Here is a 12,276-nt window from a genome sequence, read left to right on the forward strand (position 1 = left end):
TTTTATCTATCTCAGGGCATGGTTTAGAAGTTATTTACTCTTCAGGCAGTCTCTGGCCTGCTGTCTCCAGGACATCTGTGTGATTTTGGCAACCCAGTCCTGTGACCTCATGGTCTGAGTAGAGGGAGCATCAGGCTTTGGGATGCATCCTGATTTACCCAGTGTGTAAGTACAAAGCTGACCATAGCAGCCAAACAACCCCTTTCAAAGAGGAAAAAGTGATCCTTAACTAACATAAGATATTCCTCACCTGAAGCCTTACCGCTTTGCAGACCTTCCTTCAGAAAATCCAGCAGGGTCCCATGCCTTTGTCTTGCTTTTTCCTAAGCACTCTGTCTTTTTAATACCTTTTTATAGGTTCCATTATAGGTTCCTAGACTCTCACCTGCATAGCCAAAACCACCAGGTCAATCGACAGTCTAGAATTCTTTACTTCAGATTTTTCCCTATGCGTAGTTTCATAGTAACCTAAACCAAAATATTTTAAAAGTTCATATTCTAGTGAAAACTCACGCAGATAGTAATGGGTAGTTGAATAAAGGAAGCGTGAAGAACCCAAATATAGGACAATAGCCCGTGTGTATTTTAGAAATGTCTTTTGTTAAAATTTTCTTTAAAAATGTTTAGAATCTTCTTAAGTATCCACAGTGAACTTATTGAGTGTAAAATTCATTGAAACACAAATATTTGGTAAAGCAGAGAAATAACTTAGAGTTCTATATACTACTGTACAAAGAGTTATAAAAAACATCGTGTCACACTGAGCTATACATAGTGTTAAAGTACATACTGCTACCTTATCCCTGAACTTACCTCTATAACTTCTCTAGTATGGAACATTAACAATTTTAGATAGCAATAAAAAGAAGGATAAGTTTTATTTTTAACCGTGTATCCATCTTCTCCACCTAGCTTTGGCCTGTCTCTTAATTACTTTAGAGATTCCCTCCTGCAGAGTGAGAAGTGACTTGAGGTTCCACAAATGAGTTTGTCACTTCTTTTTAATTCCTTGCTCATTGCCAACTCACTTTGTATTTTGACAGGGAGCTGGCTTTACGTTGATTTAATCTTCAGTGTCACATGAGTGTCATTTAGATGCTCCGACAACCTAAAGAGCCAAACACTGCCCCTGCAACAAAACTGTCCAGTTATCACTGACCTTTCAAAATCTTTGAGCTTTTGTTTTGCTACATTTTATTTCTCCTTTTGGTGGACCAAGTGGTGAAGTCTTCACTCATTTTATCTCAACTACTTAGACAAGCTGAAAGCAGTAGGAGCATAACTAAAGTAAGGATTATACAGAGGATGCTTTGGGTACACTCCTTTAGCCCAAATCAGTCCTTTGGCAATTTTTGAAGGAAAGAAAGAAAATGGAGGATAAAAGAATACTTGCCAACATATGTCAATTTAATGGAAAATAAATCTTGTCAAACAGACCTGATGTTATTACAAGGGGAAGATATATTTTATTCCTCCATAGGTGCAACAGATTTTGAAAGGCATTTGTCTTCCCGTATGGCACCATAATAAAAGTGCCAATTTTAATTAAAATAGATGGGAAATACCTAGTTCAATAAAATCTCTTAAAACACTAGTTGGCTGTATATGAGAGTTCCCCATGCAAGGCTGTAACAAAGAGGGCTGCTGTGACCTAGGGAGAACCATGGCCAGAAACAGGGAGGTGATATTAACTCTGGACAGGGCATTGATGAGATCAGTATTGGAAAGCTGGATGCAGTTCAGGCTAACGTATTTTTAAAAGGTACTGAAAAACAAATGAGAATTCAGGAAAGAGTCACAGGTATGACATTGAAGACCTGAGAAATTGTCTCAGATTAAGGATTTACAGAATTTACCGTTTTCAGTTTCTCTGAAAGAAGATTGAGAAATGACTGGGTTACAGCATAATTTCACCACACTTTGGATGGCTCTGGAATCTAACAGAATAGCATATCTTCCAGAAAATTCCTGGAAGCCAAAGTTAAAGAAGTTCAGATTCAAAATTAAGCACACTTAATAGCATGAAAATTATGCACTGGAACAACACATGCAGCACAAGAATGGATCCATTTCCTCTTTACTTTTTTTTAAGAGGATGCCTTTATCAAATACAAGTTCTACATAGGCACAAGCCAGAATAAAAAAGTTACCTGTAAGTAATAGCAATTTATTTTATTTTATTTTATTTTATTTTTTACAGCTTACTTTAGCAAGGAAAAAATTCCTCTAACTCACAGTTTGTTCTCTTCAGGTAAACAAACATGATACTCTGATGGATTTAGATGTTTGAAACCCCTTTTCCTTGGGTGCCAACTGCTCTCTATAGCTATGGCTAGTCTGAGGAGTCCTCTGCCAGAGGGCACTGCTCTTTCCTGTCTGGTAGATAGCTCGGTATTCAGTCTTCACAAATTGTCCGACTTAGGGACATGTTTCCCTGCATATACATTGCCTGTTTTTCCCTAGCTCTTTCCTACTTCCTTTAACAGAACTCACTGATTTTCTTTTACTTCTTCTGCATATGGTATACATTAAATAACTTATTTCTCCTCTTTTTTTTTTTTTTGATGATTTATTGTGGCTGGATTATTCTGGAACTGGGGACAGTGTACTTTGTTTCTGCTTTTGTGCAGCTTTCAGCTATTTTTGGTTACATCTGCAAAAAGTGCTTTCATGCCAGTCTCCATTTGCTAATTGGGAATAAATCTTGAGATGAGCATGAGATGCACTGAGCTTCTTCAGGCCACCATAAAGTACCTGGAGTTCTTCAAAGCACCACAGAGAACATTGCTGGCATGCTAACTTCTCAGGGTTTCTAAAACAGAAAACAAGGCAAGCGTAATAAAAATACTAAAAGGTGTATGCTATTATGGCAGAAGTTTGTACTACAAACCATTGGCTTGAACATGCTTAAGTGGAAAGGTTGGCTTGCAGCTATATTTGGTTCCTCTGTTTGCTGGCAAAGTAATGTCCCACAGCTGAAAATGATTCAAGGCACATTGATAATTTTAGTTATTTAAAATGAGATAATGGGCATCCTGACTCTTAAAAGCATGGGCAATATTTCTGAGAACATTTCTGAAAAGTATGTTCAGTTATAATAGATGAGACGACCAACTTCTCCGACAGAATGGCTAGTGCCTATATTCCTGCAAAATGTAGATGATGATTTAAATGGTCAAGCTTGTACATTGGTAGAAATTGTGGTGACAATGCTTAAAGATTATCTTATCACATCTGAATGTTGGAACTGGCAATTGTTGGAGGCAATGTAGTCATAGTGTCTTAACAAGCTGTATAACCTGTATGATGCAAAAGAAATAAATGGCAGCTAAGCATGTTCATAGTCTGAGCATGGTACAACTAAAACTGTTAGTAAACCCACAAATGTAATTAAAAAAATATCCAAGTGAAATGTATTGCAGTGCATAACAGCAAAAGTTAGCTGTTAGGATGTTGGATGGAGGCATTGTCCAACAAGATGCACTCTTTATGCAGAAACATTAGTGTTCTTGCCTGCTGACTGCTTTTTATGACATGTGATGTTCGGTGAAAGAGCTTTAACTGTGAGCTTGGTAGGTAGCCAAATAAAGTAAATGGAAAAGTTGGACTTCCTCTTTTGTATCAGAGGAAACTATCTCAGAAATTATTGACAGATCCAACATGTCTTTCACAGAATTAATACCTTTATGAAAGGGATGCTCAAATTTAATCCATGTAATCAAATGAAGTTAGAATTTAGTCTGGGAGGAATCCACTCGAAAGAAAAATGTTGCAGCTATACTCTGAGATACACTCTGAATGGAAGCACCCTTCTGAATTGCTGCCTCTCAAGCTTCAAACATAAGGTGCTTATTGTCTCTTCCAAAGCTCCTCAGGGAGTATTTCATTTGATATTGAGAAGTGTTCATCATTTTTGATTGGCTTCGGGAGCCAGCCTCCACTGTCTATTGATTAGGTATAGTTGAGCAACTTACTTTGCACTTTTTCTTGTGCTCCCTTTGGCACTCAGCAGCAGCCTTCTATAAACATCTCTGCCACTATCTCTGCATTCCTTTTCCAGTGACTTGTTAAGTATGTTAATTGATTTATTAAAATCTAAAGAGTATTAGAAGAAGTCTTATATTAATCGGACTTGTTGATCCAAAGATACATCTTTGTCTTAAAATACCATGAATCTCCAAGATTTCTGAGTTTTATTTGTTTGTGCTGAGTGCTACTTTTTTCAATATCTGTCATGTAAGTGGCTGGAAATGTTTGTTATGCTTTACTTTTGTATATCGTGTTTCCAGAAGTGTTCTTATTTTCTATAAAATTGAGGTAGTTAGTGAGCCTTTTCTGTACTCTTCACATAGTTAATATGACATCTAATAAACCAGCTTCTTCAGAATCCTTCCTGCTCTTCTGTCTGCCTTTACTTTACTACATTTGTCTAATACAGACCAAACTGATACACAAACAAAACTGTTATTGATGGCGCTGTACATTAGACAGAAGAGCTTGATCCCAGTGACAAATAATCAAACACATGGGCTTTTAACTTTTTAATTACTTCAAGAATTCCCTTTCAAAGATAAAGGTGCAGTGACAAGGAAAATCTGTATTTCCTATTAGCTGATCTTATATTCATTTCCACCCTGCAGTTAAACAAAAATTAATAAAGCTATTAATATACTTTTCATTGATGCTCTGACCATAGCTCCATCCTGTTTGAATCCTGGACTAAATGCTGTTATTCTTCCTTTTAAAATGCAATTAACTCCTCCTAGCCTACAAAGCTCTAATTCCACTAATGGCCATGATTCTGGCCTTATTCCATTTTTCACACCTTTCCCTTTCCTGAAATACCTCTTTAGGATTCAGCTGGGGACAAACGTTTTGTTAATCTGAAAAATAATGCTCTTCCTCTACATTAATTATTCTTTTGTCTTGTTTGCCTCTTCATAACCAGTGTTACTTCTGTGCTGTAGTCCTTGTTCTGAATGGTATATGAGAGCCGAGGAACATGATCAAGAGACAGTAGTTTATCAAGTTCCTGTATGTACTAACTGCCCATTTCCTTGTTCTTAGACCCAACTAAGTAGTTATATGACTTAATGTAGTTTATGACCAAGAATAATTAAATGGAATCATCTTTCATTTTTCATGGTCCAAGACTGATGGCACAGGCAACTCCAGAGATATTTGGTGACTTGTTAATCATAGAATCGTAGAATATCCCAAGTTGGAAGGGACCCACAAAGATCATAGAATCATAGAATATCATGAGTCCCATAAGGACTCATAAGGATTCTGTAAGGATCATTGAGTCCAACTCCTGGCACCACACAGGTCCAGCCCGAACCCAACCATTTGTCTGAGAGCATTGTCCAAATATGTATTGAACTCCAGAAATTTCAGTGCCCTGATCACTGCTCTGGGTGCAGACCCTTTCCCTAACCCCCAGCCTGACCCTCCCCTGTCCCAGCTCCATGCCGTTCCCTCGGGTCCTGTCGCTGTCCCCAGAGAGCAGAGCTCAGCGCCTGCCCCTCCGCTCCCCTCGTGAGGGAGCTGCAGGCCGCCATGAGGCCTCCCCTCAGCCTGCTCTGCTCGGGGCTGAGCAAACCAAGGGACCTCAGCCGCTCCTCATACATCTTCCCCTCTAGATCCTTCACCATCTTTGTTGCCCTCCTTTGGGTGCTCTCTAATAATTTTATGTCCTTCTTATATTGTGGCACCCAAAACTGCACCCAGAGGCCACACAGTGCAGAGAACAATCCTTCCCTTCGCCCAGCTGGCAGTGCTGTGCCTGATGCGCCCCAGGGTATGGTTGGCCAGTTTTGGCTGCCAGGGCACACTTTTGTCTAAAATTAAACTTGCTGTTGACCAAAACCCCAAGATCCCTTTCTGAAGGGCTGCTCTCCAGCATTGTCCTTCAGGTATTTTTCAAAATTTCCTCATTCATCCTCATGAATCCTCATCAAGCAATGGATCAATGTTTTCTCTGGTCTTCCTTTTGCTGTTAAGACATTAAAAACAAAACAAAACCAACCAACCAACCAAACAAACAAAAACACACACACACAAAAAAGCCACCACCACCAAAACTTTTTATTGTACCCCACAGTACTGGCCAACTTCAACTCTATTTGAGCTTTGGATGCATGAAAGTTTTTCCTTGCAAAGACCAACAGCAACCCTGTAATTCTCTCATGTTGCCTTACCACACTTCCAGCAACCATACCCTTTCTTTGTCCACCAAAACTGAAGACGATCTCTGCTCAGCCAAGCTGACTTTCTTCCCCACCTAATTTGAATTCTTACATTTTGGAATTGCCTGTTCCTGTGCTTTAAGGAGGTGGTACTTAAAAAGTGACTGGCACTAATGGACCCCTATATCTTCAAAACAGTTTCCCTGAGCAGCTTGAAGTCTGCTCTCCCCACATAAAGGGTTGAAGTTTTGGTGGCAGTTTTCCTTCTATTAGCAAAGATTTTAAACTCAACTTCTTCACCGTCACTGTGGCCAAGACAGCCATCAATTGCCACTTCACCCTTGAGCCTTCTCTGTTCACAAACAACATGTCTAGGAGGGTACCTTTTTCCAGTCAGCTCCCTTAGTACCTGCACCGAGAAGTTATCAAGGTGTTTTAAGAATCTCCTGGATCTGTTTGTATCAGCTGTGTGATATTCTCAGTCAACGTCTGGCAAGCTGGAATCCCCCATAAGGACAAGGGCAGCTGATGTAGAGGTATCTCTTAGATCCTTAAAGAACAATTTGTCAGTGTCGTCATCCTGTCTGGGTGGTCTATAGGAGACTCCCATAGTGACATCCCCTTTATTTGCTTGTCCCTTAAGCCTTACAAAGAGGCTCTCAACTGTGTCATCACCAACTACAAGCTCTGTACAGTCCAGCCCCTCCACACCAGTCCAAGAACTCTTCCCACCAAGTTTCACTTATGCCAATGTGATGTTGTAGCTCTGGGACCGAGCCAAGACTCCTATCTCCTCTTGCTTGTAATGGCAGCAACTTGTCAGAAAATCAATAGGTTAGAAATTCTGGAATCAGATTTGCAAGAAGGGCCCCATGTAGGTCTCTAGACCAAACCTCTGCTCAAAGCAGGTCTGGTTATACAACCAGTCACCCAAGGCTATGTCCAGTTTAAATATCTCCAGAGATGGAGATTCCCCTGGCCCTCTGGGCAACAAACATATGAGCTGGAGTTTCACTAAATATTGAAAAAATGTAATAGAAATCTGTAAGACTTGATAATGGGCAATATTGCATTGCTTTTTAGCATAATAAAGTAATAAATGTTGCTAGTTTTCTTTTATTTTTTGCAAATATGCTTTTTATTTTTTCCTAGCAGTTCAAAAAAAAAAAAAAGAAATCTAAGATATTGCTAATATCTTTTTGGGCTTGAGAAAGAAATAATTTGTTTTTCATTTAGAATCATGGAAAAGTCTTCATAGTAATACCCTTAGCACAGGACTCTCAATGCAATGACTATGGATATATTCATAGTGATGTTTGTTTAGTCTATGTCATGTACATAAGACGTAAAGACAGTAAAATTTTATTTGCCTAGTTAGGTATTTTTATATGTTCAACATGACTGAAATTTTAATTTTTATGAGGAAATGATTGGATATATTGCCATTCATTTTTCTTTTTATGTCCTTGGGAGCAAAGCATTTATGGGCAGCAAGCATGTAAGTCCTGTGATTTGTTTTTGGTTTACATGCTAATTTCTGCCTCATCTAGACATTAATTTTTGGCCTTCCTGCGCTATCAAAACGTCCACTGATGTTTCCTGAAGAACTGTATACCCATGGAATACACTGCTGGGCTCAAGTATTTCACTGTAATTGTATTGTTAGTCATACTGATAATGATTATCTCATGCCGAGTTTCCATGTGTTTGCAGAAATACTGAAATTTTAAGAGCTAGCTTCATTGATGCATTTTCTTTTGGGATGTGCATCTCAACTAATCAACAATTTATTCGAGTATTTTCTAACTTACAGGCAAATATTAATCAAATGATTGGGCTTGACATTTAAACTTTAAGCTGCAGAAGTCTCTTGAGCAATTTCAGTTTCAGGATGTGCAAGAAAATGATTTTTAATATCTAGAGGGCTAACTATAACCTATGATGAATTATAAACTAGATCATAGGCTTCTAATATTTTACTATCTGGACAGTGACCCAGAACAACCTCTTTCTGTAGTCATAAAAGTGATTAATTTTCATGGCTCATTCATCCATAGGAATATTTTCAGCTAAGATAACCAGTCTCTGTAATGAGAATGATTTTAAGTAACAGATTTCTGAACTTCACAGAGAATACATCTTCTCAAAAATCAATTATTTGTAACCAGTGTCAGTTCATACTGTGGAATTTATATGCACACATGCTAATTGTGCATTTATGCATATTTTTGGTTCAGTGATCATGCTGATATGTCATTTTTTTATACTAGCAACAGTTCTCATTTAAATTTTAAAATGCTTTAAATTGGTGATTTTAAATTATGTATATTAGGGTTGAAATTAAGGCTTGAAAATTACATGCTTATTAGCAGCTGTTGTCTGAAAATTAGTGCATGGTCATAACTTTGGGGAGTTGTTATAATGCTGGTGTTTCCCTAAATGTCAAGCGCTTTATACAGCTGACATTTCAAAATTGTGAAGGAAAGAGGAATGGCGAAACGTACGACCACAAAGCTGATAATTGAAAGCTGGCCTTAATAAGTCAGGTCTACAGGAATGCTACCCTGGTCATAGATGCAGTAGGTGTGTGATTAAGTATCTGAACCTGTGAAGATTTATACGAGCAATCATTATTCACAGCAGTCATATGAATAAAGAGGATATAAAAGAAGATTTTAGGATCAGCAGGAAAAGGGTGATGAGCAGAGCTAGTAGTTCATCATGATCTCATTTACATGACTATAAATCTGTAGCTTCTTGGTGTCACTTTTACATATCTGAGATCAGTGCCTGATATTTAATCATCCAGCAGTTCTGGTAGGGAACCTGGGGCTGATACAGCCACAGTATAAATAGTGCAACTGTACAGCTGCTGTACACATGTACGACTGTATATCATCTGCCTGAGAACATGGGGCTGCACTGGCTTGCCCTGATTGGACAGTAAATACATGCCCAGTAGATACAGCCAGTGTTTCTATTCCAATAAAGCACAGACAGCTCTTCCTTACAGTGTGTATTTAGAATACTTCAGTGCTTTCTGTCCCTCGCCGTTAAGGGGAATGAATATTCAAGAAATTCCTGAGATGAAACAGTTGTGAGAGCGATGCTTGATTATGATGAAGGCTCTATCCTTCAGCCTGATGGTTTGCAGTGTAATTTTATCTGCTCATTCTGTTAAAAATTGCTCACTGGGGAAATCACAACCACTAAAAGCATTTGGGGATTTCAAGCCTGGTAGAAGGATTTTTCTCTCATTTGTCTCTCTCTGGCAAGAGCTGAAATATAGCACTTCTTTCCAGGGCTGAAGAGGAGGGGGGATGAGCGGGACAAAAGCAATTGGAAGTGCTTCTCCTGGGAGCCTTCCTTGGGGAGAGCACCACTTCTGAATCTACAGCAATGCTGTTCCAGTGCCTTTGTGTAAAATTAGTCCATACTGATAGCTTAACACTCTGTAACAAACTCATTCACGGAGCTGAAGAATCTCGCCTCATTTTTTCCTATCTTTGTCTCTTCCTTTGATGTGGGGTTGGTGTGTATCTTTCCTGGCAGGTCCTGAGCTCTCTTTTTAACAATCTTGCTACAAAGGCTGCTATAACCCATTAGGTTTCAGCTGATCCCAGGAGAACTGCTATACATGCCAATAACCACCCTAGCAGTGGCCTGAAAAGAAGCTATAATAATTCTCTGTCCTCATTTATGGATGCAATGACCGATACATTTCTTCTTTCCATCTTTTTCTTTCGAAACCTGTGTGGCACAGCGATGGTTTGTGGCAAATGAAACAGGACAGAAGATAGCTAAGTGGCCAGATGAAGAAGTACAGTGCTGACTAACTGCAACATGAGAAGTTTCTGAATTCCAGCATGGTGGCTGTTGTATGAAAAAAGTAAATGTACCTTTGTTTATGTCTTTGCAACTGAAATGTTCCTGTAGTAGAAATGCTCCAAGCCATGAACTGCAGACATTCTCGCACAAGTATTTCTTCCTCTAAGATGTTTTTGAGTAATTCTGTGGATATTTGTTGTCAGCTTGAGACCAGCCTGTTTTGCTTTTATTACCTTGTGTGCTAAGCAGTACAGAAGTGAGTATAGAAGCTGGGACAGCTCTGAGCGACAGGCATGGCTTAGATCCATATCCAGGAAATATCTGAGTGGTGAATCCAGTGGAAGGACCTTGATGTTGTTACTGCCACTGCTTGTTGTAGCGCTAGTCAAATTCAGATAGACAAGTTGCAGGAGAAGACATTTTGAGGGTTGTCTGAAGTCTTCTAGTATCAGAGAACCTCTTGGGGGAATTTGAGTCAAAATATGCTGAGGAATATTAGCTTCTTTTGACATAGGCCAGGCTAGTTCTCAGTGGCACAGTGATAGAAATTTAATTTAAATGGGTTTGAAAAATGGCTTGGGTGTGGCTTTTTCTGTTTGCAGGGTACACATAGGACAGGGAGTTCTGGATCTACCAAACAGTAGTCATGTGTTGGTCTGAAATGCACCCCAATTATGACTGTTATTTGCTACTTAAATTGGGCACTTGGAAATATGACAGGTGTAGTGAGACAAGAAATATAGGAAATGTGTTATTAAGCAAAGCAATGAGGTAGAGAGCATAAGCCTTGCTACTGATTGTAGGTGGCTGATGATGAATACGAAAATGTATGGTACAATAAGAAAAAATAAATGCGTATACAATTACAGCTGGGATGCACAGCAGTCATTGGACTCAAGCTGCTGGACAGTTCAACCTCTTTGTGTTCATTTTGCTTCCTAACTTGCCATGTTTTGTCTCAATGTAAATTCAGTCTTTGTTTCCAGATGAGTTCAGATCTGTGACTGGTGAAAGAGGAAAATTTTGGACCACTCGGTAGCTAGGTAGAACTTGGTAAGAGCCTTTACTTACAGGAGAAAGATCTTTAATAATCAGTAGATGACCCCATATATTTTCATTTATGCCTGGAATGTGTTTCCTTGATATTTATTTTTTCTCTAAGTATATTTTTCTTGGTATTTGTAAGAAAAAGGAGCAACATAATGGACTCTTGATATAAGTGGTTAAAACACACTTGCATCCCTTTTCAGGAAACAAATTTTGCCCACTAAAGAGAAACCTGCAAGGACTAGCCCACTGACTGACTTGTACTATTTATGAGATATATATTATTTATTTGACCTAAATATTCTTGTATGACTTCCCATCTTGTAAAAACAAGCACAAGAGATTGTATGGCTGGTGTATTGACAAGTTGCCTGGAACTACTCATCTAGACAGTAGGAGCACTCTGCTATTCTCTGCTATTCTGTTTTTTTTTTTTTTTTTGTTTTGTTTTTTTTTTTTTTTGCCTCTGTAGCTGCTGTTGTGTTGTTGTGTATCGATTCCTCAGACTGATTTCTTTGGTCTGTTTCTTCAGTGCTTTGACATTTCATTGCCTGTGCAGTGTGTAAACTGTGATTGCCAGAGTTAAACAGTGTTTGGCATAAATTTATTTTAAAGCATTTCAGTTCCTCTTTAAATTAGTAGATATATGAGCTGGCTAACTAGAAGGATTTGAGAATGGATAGAAATATTGAAAAAAAATCCAGTTTTGTAAAAGAAAATAAAAGATTCCTCTTCCTAGATTTCTCAGCTGCATGCTTTCACAGCATACAAAGACAAGCCCAGCAGAAACCAGATCTTTATCTGAATTTCATGATTGATTGCCTTGTATGTTGTCAAACCATTACAAAAATGAAATAAATAAGATCACTGTGTTAAACCCAAAGCACTTTGGCTGCAACTTGATTTCCAAAATGTGGAATACATTTTAATACTAGCTTAAATAGACTTACAGTTTGGCCACCCCTCTTCTGTCTGTTCTAAACACCTGCTTTCATTTAACTGTATGAGATGGACAAAATTCTGCACTAACTTTTTGCTCCAAACAACTCCACTGAAATCAGCAATACCAGCTGATTTTGAACACAATCCATAGTATCACACTTCATTGCTTCTGGAAAAGAATGGTTATGGAAAAACCACAGTGCAACTAGCCAAACTGATGGGAATTTTACAAGATGCCTGTAACACTGAAAAACCCAACCGTGCTCTTGTG

This window comes from Aythya ferina (genome assembly GCF_964211825.1).
Source record: "Aythya ferina genome assembly, chromosome: 1".
NCBI classification, from domain to species: Eukaryota; Metazoa; Chordata; class Aves; order Anseriformes; family Anatidae; genus Aythya; species Aythya ferina.